General features: G+C 39.5%; 1 pseudogene; it reads right to left on the bottom strand.

Moving 5' to 3' along the window:
- Positions 1-16,505, bottom strand: part of LOC139718149 (uncharacterized) — a 156,231-nt pseudogene that overhangs the window by 87,754 nt on the left and 51,972 nt on the right.

The following is a 16,505-nucleotide window of genomic DNA, read 5'->3' on the forward strand; positions in this document are numbered from 1 at the left end:
ATTTGCTCCTTGAAACACTAGGAAAGACATGGCATACCATTTTTTTTTTTTTTTTTGCTCGAACGTGGAAATTGTCAATAACGAACAGACATTTAATTCGGACAAAGTACATTACCTTCATGAGATGGTATGATATTACAGTGGATTGGAGATCTGTCCCCACTATCATTCGATTTCTAAACAGCGTGAGAGAGGAGACATTATTTTGCCTAATCATGGAGCACGTTTCGAGCTCCGTCGCTCAATATAGGCTTTCCCTCTGATTGGGCTAAAAGACAGGATTCCAGCTTTTTTCCTCGTTTTTTCCCCCTTAGTCATACCATGCATTTCCCTTCGCCAATACCACTGATTTTTGCATCTAAAGTGAGATACCCATTTTATAAGGAGAATTGTAAATAAAAAAATGGCTGCGCTCTTAAAATGCATTTCCTGACAATGTTAGGTTGATTCGATATAACTCTTTACGGTGCATTCCTATTCCTACAAACATAAGAATCATTTTCCGTAGTAAAATTTGATAAACATGATTAAAACATCCAACGATGACTTCATTGAGCTTAAAGATCAGTTGTCGAGTTCACGTTACAGAGGAACTCGGGATTATGATGATGAAAAAAAAATGCTACAGCATAAGGGGGGCGTTTCATCAACGAGTTCGTCGGAGGTTTTCACCAACAAATTTGCTATCAGCCAATCAGACGCAAGGATTTCAGTAGCTTTTAACAGTTGTCAGTGTAAATCACTGACAAAAAGTTTCATGAAACGGTCCCCAGATGTCTCTAAAAATATTTGACACTTCTTAAGTATAAATATAATCATTGTGATAATAATAATAATAATAATACATACAATTTCTATAGCGCCGTTCTCCACTTTGATTAAATGCTCAAGGCGCTTTACAATTGTACATCAAAGCAAACAGATTGAAAATACAAGTACATCACAGTAATGGAAGAAGGATGAAGAAGCAGAAAAAAAAGACATGAAAGTCTGTCTTCAAAAGACACTGGTCTTCAAAATGCACTGCTAAACAGATAGGATTTTAAATTACTCCTGAAAGATGTTATAGAGCTCGAGTCTTTCAGCTCACGAGGAAGTGAATTCCACAGTGTTGGTCCAGCGTGAGCGAAAGCTCGTTCCCCCCAAGATTTCCTAGAAAACGGAATATGTAAGAGACCTGAAGTTGAGGATCGAAGAGTTCGTGAAGGTTGGTATTGACGAAACAAACAAACATTGTAATCAGGAGCTGTTCCCTCAATAACATGATAAACCAAAAGAAGTATCTTAAACCGAATACGCTCCTGTACAGGCAACCAATGAAGACTCTTCAGGATAGGTGTGATATGACTGCGTTTACTTGACAAAGAAACAATACGTGCAGCGGCATTTTGTAGCTTTTGTAATTGGGCAATTTGCGAGTTTGGTAGATTGAAAAACAAACCATTACCGAAATCAAGGCGTGAAGAAATAAGTGCATGAACAAGTTTTTCCGTGGCAGAGCGAGTCAAATACTGCGAATAAAACCAATATTGCGCAATTGATAACGGACTGATTTAGAAATGTTGGTGATTTGATCGGACATAGCCATGTGAGAGTCAAACATAACACCCAGATTGCGACATGAGTATTCAAGTTCTAGCATAGCACACCATACACTACAGCACAATACGTGTCAACTATGGCATGATTATCACTCTCTATTGACAATCACTACAATTATGCTATGGCATCAACCAATAATGCAGCTATATAGGGTTTGAAAATTCTTCAAACCATAATGGTCATTCCACAAGTTTGATTTGATTCGCCATGACGAATAACCCTTATATGAGTCATGCAAGTCCACGATTTAAAAAAAAAGCATAGACGGCGTCCATTTCTAGAAGCAAAGTATCATTCTGTTGGCAATTGTAATGATCATGATGATGCTGTGTTTGTTTCGAAAGACATGGGAGCAATCTTCAAGATCTCTAAAATTTGAATGGTCAATCGAGCACGTGATCTAATGCTCTTATTTATACCATGCACTTCAAATACCTAGAAATACATAGATTAATATGATCACGATCTTTAATAAAATGTCCCCCGCCTTCTTTGATTGAAAACATCTACAACTGGAGAGTTCTAAAATATGAAGATCTTACAGGTATTCGTGGTTTCTTATCTCTTAATAAAGTGATTGCCCTCAAGTCGTAAATCAACGCCGATGAAGTTCTTTCCGCTGAGGACTCGCAAGTGTCCATTCTACAGATTGAGCATCACTCGAAATGAGTAAATTATTGCCCTGATATATTGGCCAGCGATATAAACTCCCCTCAGCGCAAGACTGGGATCACTCCATCTAGCGATCGTAGAATGTGAGCCCTCTTTAACTCCTGCTCACTAGATGACAAGGACGACAGACGTAGAGAGAATGCAGACGACAAGAAGGCCAATTAATCTATTCATCACTAAAGGAGTCCACAGACATGTGTGTGTGTGGCGTCTAATTTAAAATGTGGAAAGCGAACTGATTAGTGTCTAGAGTTCATTGACTTTTATATCCCAATAAGCTTGCAGTAATCATCTCGATATGCGCTCCCATTAAGCCCCGCCCACTTATACCGTTCTATGGTCGCCATACGTTCAGACGCACACGGAATGCTGATTCGTTATCGAGTTCTAGTTCGAAACGATGCTCAGACCGTCGTTTCGCTACACGTCGTTTCGTTATACGTCGTTTCGTTAGTCAGCGTTCAGACGTATATTAATCGTATAGCTATACCGTTCTAGTACAATTTTTTTTTTTTTGCGTCCTGCTCACCAAGGACGACAGACGTAGAGAGAATGCAGACGACAAGAAGGCCAATGAATTTATTCATCACTCTAGGAGTCCACAGACATGTGTGTGTGTGGCGTCTCATTTAAAATGTGGAAAGCGAACTGATTAGTGTCTAGAGTTCATTGACTTTTATATCCCAATGAGCTTGCAGTCATCATCTCGGCATGCTTTCTGCGAATACGGCAGGCGTGTACACTGAGGACCACTATAGTTTTTTTTAATGCTATGACTATAGAGTACAGCGCTGTATTTGCATTTCATCTGTATTATCTATCCATATGAGAATGTGTGAGGATATTACCATTTGCAGCATAGGTTAATAAAAACAAATGTATTTCTAGGCCGCGAATCTCGTCTGTGTATAACCGTTCTTGTTCTTGTTAAATCGGAAATCACAATGCTGCCAATGATAACTTTGAAAAAGAACAAGCAAGCAGAAATATTACACATTCTTGAAATTCCCTACTTAATTTACGCAAATATCTGATATAGGCCTTCTTTGCACGAACACATCTGAAAGACTAACTCTGTTTTAAGAATAGGACATGATGTCATTCGAAACGAAATTCCCTCTGACAAACTACCATTTATACGAAAGATCCTCGAGCTTTCATTAAAAGATACACGGTTGTAAAATTCAGTGACATCCTCGAAATCTGAAAGGCTGAACGCTGAAGTATATTCTATGCACACATGTAAACAAATCAACAAGAAAGCAAGCATGCAACCAAACAAACAAACAAATAAAGACACGCACAGAGAGGAAACTGATAAAGGTGCCGTACAAACAAGTGCACAAAAGAACATGTAATTTGTCTATGATATATGGCCAGCAGGTGTAATCTGGTACACTAAGTTACAAGGATACGTCAGTATGCACAGTATGTACTTTAAGAAGCTTTTCATTGTGTCAAATGTTTATGTGTGGGGGAGTTTTTTTCAGATAGGTTGGAAATACAAACTTGGTCAGTTTATAGAGAAAATGAATTATAGAGAATCTAGAAAAAATACAGAAAAAAAATGAACAGAAAGAAGGAAACCTGTTGCACGCGATTCAAATTCATGGAGTGGGGAGGTCAGTTTTTGATTTCCGCTTTTAATAGCAATTTCCGATCTGCAGTATAGGTTGATAATTTGATCAGAAATCTTCATTTTATTTTCGAAATCGCAAATTCAACCTCTCGGCATCGCTGTCTAAAGCTCCCATTTTGCTAAAATAACGTGGCAGTCTCGCTCCTGGTGCAGGCATAGGGTTAGAGTACACTTGTGACGTGGGTATCAACGCGAGCACGTTCTTCTACAAACCTCTTGGCAGGATAATGGGGCCGACGTTGTAGGCCTGGAGCCGGTGGTAGGCCGCCTTCTGCAGGTGCCGCCTCTCGATCTCCGAGATGTTGGCGATGTCGACAGAGCTGAGCTGGACTCGACGTCCCGTTACGCTCTGCCACCATCCGTTACCCTGCACCAATTGGAGAGAGAGAGAGAAAAAAGGAACGGAGATTACGTAACTTGAACTCGATTAAATAATAACACATGTAGAAGAATGTATGTATTAATATAGTTATGATTATGATTTTCGTTATCGCGACAAAAAACAAATCGTTATGACGATTACACAAAGTTTGGTGGTTGGTTTACTTATATAGGTCTGCTGCAAGTCAATGAATCGCAGCTTTCTTATTATGACTTTTCTGTTTATTTTCCTCTTTCCTTTGTTAACCCGAGTTACAACTAACTCTGAACGCCTTATCGACAATCTCGGTTGGCAATTATAACTGTTGGAATACCGGCAAAGAGAAAGTCGTAGGGATCATGAAATCAAGATTTCATCAAACACTACTTGTGCAATCATTGCACAGCCAACTTTGCGCGAATTCTTTTTCTTAACTGACATCGTGCCAACATGACCAATAAAAGTTTCAAACGAGCGAAGAGACAATGCACGACCATATAATTATTTTTAAATGCTTACAACAATTTCAATTGAGCACGAGTGCGAGCACGGCATATGGACACTCATTATCACTGCCAGCGATTTCGACTCTACCATTCCTAGTGAGATTTCGAAATACATGGACTCGTTACATTCGTTTCAGATACCGAGAAAGTTTCGTACAGTGTGATTATTCGTAGTTAGTAATACACACACTATAAGAAGTGTACTTCTTATCTGAAGGAAGAAGAAAAAGGATGAAAAAGAAAAGGAAGGTAAGAAAGAAGAGGAAATCGAGAAGAAGGAAGACATTGCAAAAACACGTAATGGTCCATACATTATCCCGCTTTCATACACACACAAACACACACACTTTTCATTATATTCTTTATATGAATTTTATTCAATATCTGCATCATTTTCACAATGAAACTAGTATGAACAAAAATAAGCACCTGTTAATTTTCTCACTTATGCTGCTGAATCATATTTCTTTATAACATACATTGAAATATTTTATGCAAATCAAAAACAACAACAACAACAAAAACAAAACACAGACACACGGACACACACACAAACAGGCATATTATATACAGACACTCCAAACGCAATCGCGTGTCAAACGGCAGATGGTTAATGGATTAAACAGTAAAAGGCATTAATAGTCAAACATCCGCTCTTCAAACGTCCCTGGCGGTCAGAGATTCATAAACTGTCACAAGGGCTGGCAGGGAAAATATTGCAGGCTTCGGTCAATAAAGAAGCATAGACTGCTTTCAACGCTGAACGTAATTCCATCTTTTTAGCCCATAATTGTTTCAGTCTGTAATTCCTCTTTATCTTGTACAGCAGTTCGTTATCGAACCAGTAAATAAAACAATAAAATTGTTACAGTAAAATTGTTACCTCTATATCGATATGAAAGCAATGCAATGATGACGTCACGTAAAAAAAAAATCTGGTAATGAAACCGCCATAAACTGTTATTTCAGATTGAGTATTTGACCAAGCAGCTATAGCGCCATGATTTGACAGAGAAAGTTATATCATTTACACATGGTCTAAGCTTCTTGTTGGGTTCTGTAGTCAAATCCTTTACCTAAATCTTCTATAACACACTAAACCGACAATCCATCTACCTCGGCGCGGCCTGTACAGTGTCTGCGCAACAGATAACTTACTGTAACTCATTCACAAGTAGGGCCTACATGTATAGTGAAATACAATGTACTCCGTCGTGTTTCTTTTCATGTGACAAACAATAATCGATACACGGGTTGGTGTGCACTGCGACAAACACGCCATAAGCATACAGTGTTTTCTTATGTCTCCCTTCTCTCATCTCGTATCGCCCACCTCCCCCTCTCTCTCCTCCCTTCCCCATCCTCCTACTCTCGGTTGTCAAAAGGTTTAACTTTGTTCTCTGTGTACCACGGTCATCGTGGGTTAAATTGATCATATAACCTTTTCCAATGCCATGTACCGATTAAGCGCTGTCGCCAAAAAGGAGAAAACATTAAAAAGGACACCTGAAGGGAAATGAATAAATAATAGTAAATGTGGGCAGCTGGGCTTGTAGGAAAACATGAGAAGAGGAAATATGTGCAGCAAAGAAGCCTAACAAAGTGCCTACAGAAGGATAAATCATCACATGGAATTGAAAACAGGAAGAGGATTTTATGTGGTGCAGAAAATGTCATCCTGGAAAAGAATGACTGTGTTATGGATTTTGTTTTTAATGCGCGCATGACAGAGAGGACGGGGGAACAAATAAACGACGGAAATGATGATGATTGCATTAAAAAAAAAAGGAGATGGGATCTATGGTAATGGATGCAGCATCCCTGCCTATAGAACTTTTGGGAGTGACAGAGAAAAATGGATGCAGGGTGGCTTGTCGGCCCATGGAACATCTCCTATATAAGTCCCTGGCGACGTTTCCTGGAAAAACGAGCTTCAAACTCTTCTCCTTAAAGGATGCGGCTCTTCCGTTTTTCCTCCTGTTTCTATCTCTGCGAAAGCCTTCTTTTTCTCCATCTCTTGTTTTTCGTTTCTTTCTCTCATCTTTCACCTTCTATGATCTATTCTTCTACTTTCTATTCTTCCTCTCCTTCTTCTTATCTTTCTTTTACTCAGCATATACTCTTCGTTCTCTGTCTTTCCATTTTTCTTCTTCCTCTTTTCTTTTATCCTTCTGCTTTACTTATGATTCCGATCACTGATAGCTATGAAATAGTTATCGAGAAGGACTAGAGGATGAGGAGTGCCATCAAATATGGTGTGAAAAGAAATTCTTCTTTGTCTGGACTTGCATGCGTAATATGCTGTATGATCGTCATTAAAGGTACTGTTGATGCATATGTGTAGGTCAGTTGCATCACAAAACATCCTACCATATAGAAAAAAAGATATGCAATAAAGCCACTAATCATAAGGAAATATCACTAATTTTCTCACTAAACCATAACTGTAGACGGTTTAGCCCAGAAACAATTTACAATAACTATTGTTCACATTTTGTATATTTAATAAGACGTAACATTGATTATACTAATTTAATTTTTTACATTGGTTGTTTTTATCCCGAACTCACCTTTTAGAACTATTTTGAAGCACTAAAGCTAGGGGTTTTTTTCATCTGCAAATGGTAAACAATGCCTTTAAACTCTTTAGGAGCACATCCGGACTCTTGATACCACAAGTCGCTGTCGTCGTACTTTGTTAAGGCACTTATCCTTCAGGACTCTATTTCGAGGAAGGCATTTTCGCTGCATTACACACCATGGCAGCCGCCTCAGAGTCAATGCCATTTTGTTATAAGGTATATAGTCATGTATAGGGCCAATGGAATTCACATGCTATCCTGTCAGACTTTCTTCGAATTATGGGAGTCCTTTGAGTCTCACACACAGCCACCCATCCCTTCACACTCCTCCTTTCTCCTCTAAGTTCTTCCACATGTTCTCGCCATTTCTCATTTCATTTTATCATATGATATATGTATACGTTTCCTCCGTATTGTCATGCCCTCTCTAAATTCCCTTCTCTCTCTGTGTGTATACGTATATATTTCCTTCCTGTATGTTTCTCTCGTATATTTTCTTCCGTCAATCTTCATCCTATTCCTCCTCACTCTCCATGTGAGCCTAATCCTCATGTTTATTATCCAAAGAATACCATGTCGTATACAATTTTTACGAGACAATATAAAGGAATTACGCCCTGATTTGCGATGCAAGCTACAGTATCATGACAGTGTCATTCTTTACACGCAGATTACTCTTATTCGTACGCCCTCATTGACATGGTATTTTCTTCCGTCGTGTGGCAGGTGTACAGTTTCACGAGATCATTTTTTTTTTCAAGCAACAGCATGACGCACTTTCCCTCATAGATACACTGTGTAACCTCACTTTATGATTTACAAAATAAGGTGATATGAGGTGGAATAAGTTATTCCGCACTTACATTTTGCGCATGAGCAGATACAGCTCATTGAGCAAAATGACTTAATAAAATGGACAGTCGCACTGAGTGACGCCATGCACACCGCCTCAGTGGTTTCTTTACGTGGCAGGGAAAGAACATTATTCAACATTCAAGGGAGCTTGTTAACATAAAAGCAAGTTGGATTACGTAAGTTGGTGACATCTAGCTGTACGGTCGTTTCGTTTTGATCAATTGATGGTTAAAAATCGGGGTCATTAATTGAGCCATCGCTATTCAACCAACTGCAAACTGATCTATTACAGCAGCGCGAAAGGCCAATCTCCGTAATTATGGCACACCGACCACGTACGAGTTCATCCTGCCATTTGCAGGAAGGATGCGGAGGAGGAAACGAGCCATCGTGCGATTGTCATGTTTACTGTTGAGTTTTATTGTGGGAGAAATGACATACATTACTTTTTACAACGGTGCCTGGGACATTCATCCTCGTGTCATACTGACCTCGTCATAGCCATCACGTCATACGACGTCACAAGAGCAATCGACGAGAAGAAACTCCTGCAATTGCCAACACCACCAGCACGTAATTTGTGAAACTAGAGTATTATGAGAATAATGTTGATCGTAATGTGTATATCCCACATCACACGAAATATCTTCGGGCACATCCCAATCTCCCCTGCAGGGAAGTGTTTGGGGAGAGGCAAAATATACAACGCACCTGCCAAGTTTAATCGGCTGATGTTCCTATCCTTGTATATACTTTAACCCTTTGACTCAAAATCATCCAAAATTCTCATAGGCCTACGTGGTTCCCGTCCAACAAACTGTTTAAAGGAAACCTCCGGAAGATTTTTTTAGACTTCTGCATCTGAGCTTCTAATAAATCGGTTATACTGGGTGAAGAGTTTCAGAATCTATAGTGGTTAGGATGAGGAATAAGAGTGTTTTCAAAATCCATAACATATCACAGTGAACGAGGATGATGACATATAGCAGCTTCACATAAGAATGCATGATTCGGTGCTTAAGGAAGCAGAACAGAAGAAAGCATGCATACATTTTACGCAGGTGAACTTGTTAAAGCAAGTGGTTTTGTAATGGAAAGACATAGCTACGTTACTGAAATATAAACATCATATATTATTATGTCATCATCCTTGATCAGTGTATTACGTTTTGAGTTTTTGCAGGGTATTGGTCTATCCGCTCAAGGGCCACAATAAATTTCACAAATCTATACATGGCACTATCAATCTACGCATACCACATGATGTAATATTTTTGAAACTCGTCTGGAATGCCCCTTTAACCCTCCACGATATGGGATTTGAAAGCGGGTGGAATTTCCAGATATAAAATCCTTTCTCAACATAATCCATGAATGGTTAGGAAACACGAACTATACCGTGCCGTCTTAGGGCGCCCTTGACACCCGAAAAGGTCAGACCGTGTTCAATGCACTATCTAGCACGACACTGGCCCCTGTTTTAATAACAATAACAATCTTTAGCTTGTCAGTCTAGCATCACTGCCTGGAGCTGGGTCACCCCACCGGTCATCTCTCTGCATGCCCTCTTCTCTCTTTTCACTCCGTAGCCATCTCTCCCTCTCCATCTATCTCTCCCTTTCTTACTGTTTTTATTCTCTAGCTCTTACCCTGTCCCATTATCTATCGTTATATACAATCAATGTCTGTGTACATCATCGCACATGCTATTATATCGTACTTTTTATCTAACTGTTAATATATTTACATTATATACCCATATATACACCAATGTAGATTTTCACAAGTCAATCTCCTTCTCTATCTCTACCTATCTACATACCTGTCAATCAATCAATCAATCAATCAATCAATCAATCAATCAATCAATCCATCAATCCATCCATCCATCCATCCATCCATCCATCCATCCATCCATCAATCAATCAATCAATCAATCAATCAATCAATCAATCAATCTATCTATCTATCTATCTATCTGTCTATCTATCTGTCTGTCTGTCTATCTATCTATCCATCTATCTATCTATCTACATGTATCTATATAATTATATTATCTGTCTGTCTGTCTGTCTATCTATCCAACCATCTATCTATGGTACGGAACCCTCGTTGGAGTAGCTCTGTCATGGTGTCTGTACAACATGGCAGAGCTGGACAGGGCTATCCACCTGTATAATATACCCTTCTTATGAATGCTTATGAATAATTGTTCAGTTGAGTTCAGTTGTAACAAGGGTTCAGTTGTACCCTTGTTTTGATTGTATAAAACAAGGGTATATCACAACGTGTGTTTCAAGCCTGTTAGTGTTCTGAGGTAGATTAAAATCAAAATAATCAAAATGAAACATTTATAATTCTGTCGTTGTCGTAGTCGTAAGATTGATGGCAAACTGCAAGATATAATTCAGCTTCATTGATAGTATACAGGCGTGCGTGACCCCGCCTGTAGCATGAATTATGACGTTGAAAGATACACGACACATTTATTACTTCAAACTCACGTTTAACAATGGAGCTACACATACCTCCATGGCTTTACAGATGAATACGAAGGTCATAAACAGTTATTAACTGCGTGGTAAGAAAATCGTTACCATTCAACGTCTGCATTCCATGTTCTTCACACGATTTTAGGATTCGTTTACGCGGTTCACTGCATAATGGTAACGATTATGTTGGGGACGGCAAGGATATTAAATCTACGCAAAGTCAAACTTGAATATATTCTAGTGATGATGATGATAATCGTAAAATAATAATAATATTGACGTTTCGAAGCTGTTATGACTGACAATGAGGCGGGACACTTTGATCTCCAATTGATCCTCTTTTCCCCTTTGGCTGTACCCTCCCTCTTTCTCTTTTTAAATTGTCACGCCATTCAAGTGAATAATTGACGTCACAACTATGTCCTTGAGCGGATTCCTTTGCCGGTATAGGTTTAGGACCCTCATTTTTCATTTATACTCGCCGTGCATTAAGGGCGGATCTCTTTGAAAAGGGAAAATAGATTCACTCGTGTATGAACTGACCACGCATCATAACGACCTCACTACAATTAACGTCTTTACCACTTGATCCTTTCTTGGCGTCAACGAAACTGCTAAGGTTTGCTTTAAAAGGTTCAATTAGATTGTCACATGTTAAGGTTGACGAGAGAAAAAAAACGAAGAAAAGATTTGCTCTCTGATAGAAAGCAATGAGACTCGAATTCGTAATCTCCAATGGAAATGCCCTTTACAGGAGGAAGAAACCAACAGTAATTGATCGGATTTAGAAAATACGGCTTCTACATGTGAATATGGGGTGCAGACCGAGACACGTACCTAATTTGAATTACATCTCGAATCTACAGAATCTGGGACATGTAGTTCTCTCGTCTCATAGGCTGCGGCGAGTTCTACGTCTACTCTAACAGTCCATCGTAATGAATAAAAAGAGAGAAAGAGGTCAGACACGATAGCATTACGTCAAAAGATTCCTAGAACGGTATTCATCGTCTGCATTTCAGTGGAGTCCCCGATAAAGTACCCGCAACTATATCGTAGCGATTCACCGCTGCTGCATGCGAGAGGTGAGCCCTTATACCTGACTGAGTTACGGAAGAAACCCCCCAAGTCGGAAGCCAGACCGAGGAAAACAATGTCATTCATCCAAAGAAGAGAATTACTTGGAGAATAGCTCGAACTCTTCAGCTTTATTTGCCACAATTTCTTCTTTATTTTTCTGTTAACGTTGTAATGTTTCTTACATGTCCGCAAGAACAAGCTAGAACGGCACTAAACCTACGAGAATTTAATCAGCGTTTCGTGACGTCATTTCTGCCACTAGTTTTGATGTCTGATGATCAGAGGGCAATCGGTGGAAAGCGCTTCGTTAGATTTTCAAAATGTTTCTACGACAATTTGGGCTATTCTTTCTTCGCACACTCGCACCATTTTAGTATGTCCCTCTATCTTTGCGCGATAGCACACCGAGGAACACCTAAATATGGCTACAATGATTATGTGAAACGCTCGACAGATACACACACAGACACGAAAATTTTAATTTGCAGCGGTACTCTGTAATAATTTTGTAAAAGAGCGAGATAGACGAAGGTGCGATGTTCAACAGGTATTTAAAATGGATCGTACGGTGAAAATTGAAAGCTCTCGTATAGCTAAAGAGCAGTGAATGTGACTTCAAATGGCGCAGTTTTGTCGGAGAGGCGTTGGAACATTATTCTGACCTGTGGTAGCTCTCAAAACAAATGGACTCGGACGCAATCATGAATGTGTTTTAGAATGTGATACTAATGTCGTACACTTATCACGTGACAATTATGATTAACATAGATGACTCTCCGAGGCCATGCTTGGTGCTTTCATCTGCACTAAGTGTCTTGACCTCGACTTCTAACCTTGTAGAGTAGAACCTGCACAGAAGTGTTTGTTTTGTTTTGTTTTGTTTCGGGGTTTTTTCTTCTGTTTTCTGGCAAACAGTAACAATCGGGCCTGTCCATGGTTGAAATTTTACTGCATTTGTTTCTACGAAACATAAATATATATGGGAAAAATATGGCTGGTGTTATCAGACTTTAAAACAACCGGTTTTTTTTTTTTCAATTCATACTTACTATTGATTAGTGATTTGTTTCAGTTCAAACAGAGGTTACCTAGCGAAAATGATACCTATCATTTTTTTCCTTACATTTACTTTACGTTTCAATCAGATACCAGGTACTTTCTCAGATTAACAATAGCAAATGCTTCCAAGATCAAATTGTACATCGTCCCACGCAAAATCCCATTCAACTCGACACCTGGGAAAAGACAAAGACAAAAATGCCCAGCATTTTTGCCGGGAATGTCACGTACACAACTGGCACGCTATATATCTAGGCCCTATGCTCAAAATGCTGGAAATCAATCGCGTACGTGACACGTAGTGAGCTGTGTGGCTGAATCGCGTGTTGTTAGCCACGGAATGGTATACCAGTTCTTTTCCTTCTTTCTCGTACTCCTCCCCCACGCTTCCCCATTGTTTAACGTGCAGACAATAACAGTCACATTGTTTCATTTAACAATATTATCATGTTTGGCCAAGGAGGTACGTACCTCCTTGGTTTGGAGTGGGTGTAAACGTATCGAGCCCTCCTAAGTCCCCCCCCCCCTCCTTCTCTATCTTCCTCATAACGGTCAAAAGAGCATTCCATCTCTCGTTTCGAGCTCACACACACAAGAAAAATACAAGGGATGGAGTTACATTTGTTCATTCATCCAATATCTCTATATGTTTAGGGTGTCTGGTGCGTGTCAATGTATGTTTTCGTAGCAAAAGTGATGGCTAATAATATTTTTCTGTTGGTTTAAAAATCATAATGTGTGTCTGTGTTTTCTTCTTTTTGGTAATGTAATTTTGGAAGCAGTTTTGAGCAGCAGATTTATGTATAGCTCGGAATTAATATACGCACTTTTTTTTCATGCGAAGAAAAAGAAATGTGGCAATGAAAATAATTGCTAGCAAATTGGACTATCGTTTGAAAAGATCATTGACAAGTGTGTTCAAACGAGCAGCCACTGGAACAAAGAGCTTGTGAGAAAAATCTCTTTGCACCAGAGCAACAGAGTTTATGGCGGTGGCGCTCTCTTGCAACGCCCTCTACAGTTTAAAAAGAATGTTATCTGGCGATAAACGTAGGCTGTTGTACGTAATGTGTTAAGACAGAAATTAAAAGCTACTACCAATCCTGATAAAGTTAGAAAGAAACATAATTATGATTAATTCTGTGGTTCGAGCTTTTCCTTGGCGTGTGTAAGAAACGTAGATTTTCCATTGTGAAAAGATTGATGCCACAGTAATGATTATGTCAACTGCATGAGTCATAAAATTTAGGTAACATACATTTCCATTTCCTATAGATATTCACTCGAGATGTCTCTGCTCAAGTCAAAATGTTAAGCCCCTTTTGAGACGCAATGTAAGTTCTCCTGAACTTACAGTGCGTCTATAACAACCACTGGGTACGTAAACAAATCAACATTACTTCAGATTTACATGGTTTTTTTTTTTTGCAGTTCTTCGATAAATTGGCATCAGTCGCATTCATGTTTCTCTTGGAGCTTGGCCTTTACCATTGTAGCACTTATATCGTAGAGGGAGCATTTCATTACCTCATACTCTCGGTATAGAAAAACGAACGATGTATGTGTATAATTGGGATTAGATGAAAGTGGGCCATGAATATGGTATGCAACAACAACAACAACAAAATCAGTTGATTGTTTCATCATTGTTTGTTGGTCAACGAACAACCTTGTAGCAAATCTTGCAGAAGTAGAGTACACACACACATGCACACACAAACATACACACACATTCCCGCATCAAAGGACCAAGCTACGTGACATGACAAAATGCTCCAGAAGTCTACTGTAAATAAAAACTAGGAATAAATCTTGAAAACGGTTTGGTTGATATCACGATGGCTGTCCCAAAATCACTCACAGCACTCTCCGTAAAGTTTGATACAAGTCAGATTCCACGCAATTTTACCAATGTCTTTCAATCACGATTTCATGTGTTTCTATCCGAATCCAGACTGACGAATCGGTGCTTAATCTTTATCTGACGTAATTGATCCATTGTGACGTAATATCTTCGAATATCAATGTATCAAAGCAGGATGGATGTTTATCATATCAAGACGTCGGATCATTGCGTCATAGCATTATTTCATACGCGCGGGATTTTCCCTGGCGTAAATTCCCAGGCGGGCAAAAGCTCATCAGTCTGCCTACCCGTATATCCTGCTGTGAGTATGACACCGATCAGCAGACCACCTGGGAAAGGATTGGGGCACTCGCGGTGTTTCTCATCCGACATTTCGCCACTGACGCACAAAAAACAACAACAAAATGAACAAACAAACAAAGGAAAAAGCTCCTCAAATCCTGCCCAATCAATCAAACGGTAAAGATATACATCGATCACGACTACTGGTCGTATACATCCAAAGTACTGATACCATAATACAGCAAAGCTAGACCAGGGAGGTGGCCAAACTTCAGTGAACTGCACGAAAATCTGTGCCATAGAGTGTATACTAATGGGATTTCGTATGGTCTCCTTGGTTCGTGGGCGACGTAAGAAAAGTAGGAAACTGTATGCGATGTTTGTACAGGCAGTCCTCCAAATTGTGGCAAGTGAGTCTATTATAACCTTTTTTTTCTCTCTCTCTCTCGCGAATACATCCAACCGTTAAATGCCCTTTTGGGAAGTTAAAAGTAAACGCGAAATGTGCAACGAAATCCCGGCTTGGAACCCAGCGGATCGATAAATGCGTTTATTTTGCGCTGTATCAGACCGAATCGATTTTCCTGCATCTCCCCTCAACCTTCCTCTTCCGCATCAAGAGACATGGTCAATTGCCGAATAATACAACCTGTTGAAAATCTGGCTACCTGTCGAGTAACAGACGTGGTGTGTGTATATTATGTGTGTGTGTGTGTGTGTGTGTGTGTGTGTGTGTGTGTAAATGTGTGGAGGATATAATAATATATACAGAGAGAGAGAGAGAGAGAGTGTGTGTGTGTGTGTGTTTGCGCGCGCGCGCGCGTGTGTGTGTCTGTGTGTGTCTGTGTGTGTATGTGAACATAGAGGGGAGATGAAAGGAAGGGAAAGATAATAAGTGAGAAATAATACAAAACGATAAACTTTCGGTTGATTGGTAAATGGTTACACAGCGATAATGCAAAGGGCTGGCTCTTAGAACCAAAATGGTGTCAATATAGAGTGACGATGTACATGCGTGATTGACATAGGTGTAACTCAGCGAAATGTGAGCTTACTAGGAGTGTCTCGCAGTGACAACCGTTGACCTTTAGCATACGTCCGATGAGATGTAAACCTGAGGTTTACTATCTCGTGATATAACGTATACATGAAGTGCATTATTGTTAGCCTCTTTGAATCAGGAAATCGCAGACAGCTTGCAAACGAAGGGTCAACTAAGATGACCGTTATATGCACCCATTACCATCGACTATATAAGTAACCCAAGGTTACAAACAACACTCAGTAAACACCTATTACTCTGCAATACCTGCATTTCATAAGCAGGAAAGAAAGGGAAGTGTGAAAAGAAAATAATACCTTGTGTCGGAGGTGAGACATGGAACAATGGGAAGAACGTTCGCTCGGAAGAATCATTCATACACATTTCCCGACAAACATAATGCTGGTAGACCTATTTCAAACAAAATTTTGCAGTGGATGTTGCATGATTATTTTCTCCAAAGTAG

This window comes from Diadema antillarum, unplaced genomic scaffold (assembly GCF_040938485.1).
Source record: "Diadema antillarum isolate AM-2024a unplaced genomic scaffold, OU_Dant_1.0 scf00000090, whole genome shotgun sequence".
Classification (NCBI taxonomy): Eukaryota; Metazoa; Echinodermata; class Echinoidea; order Diadematoida; family Diadematidae; genus Diadema; species Diadema antillarum.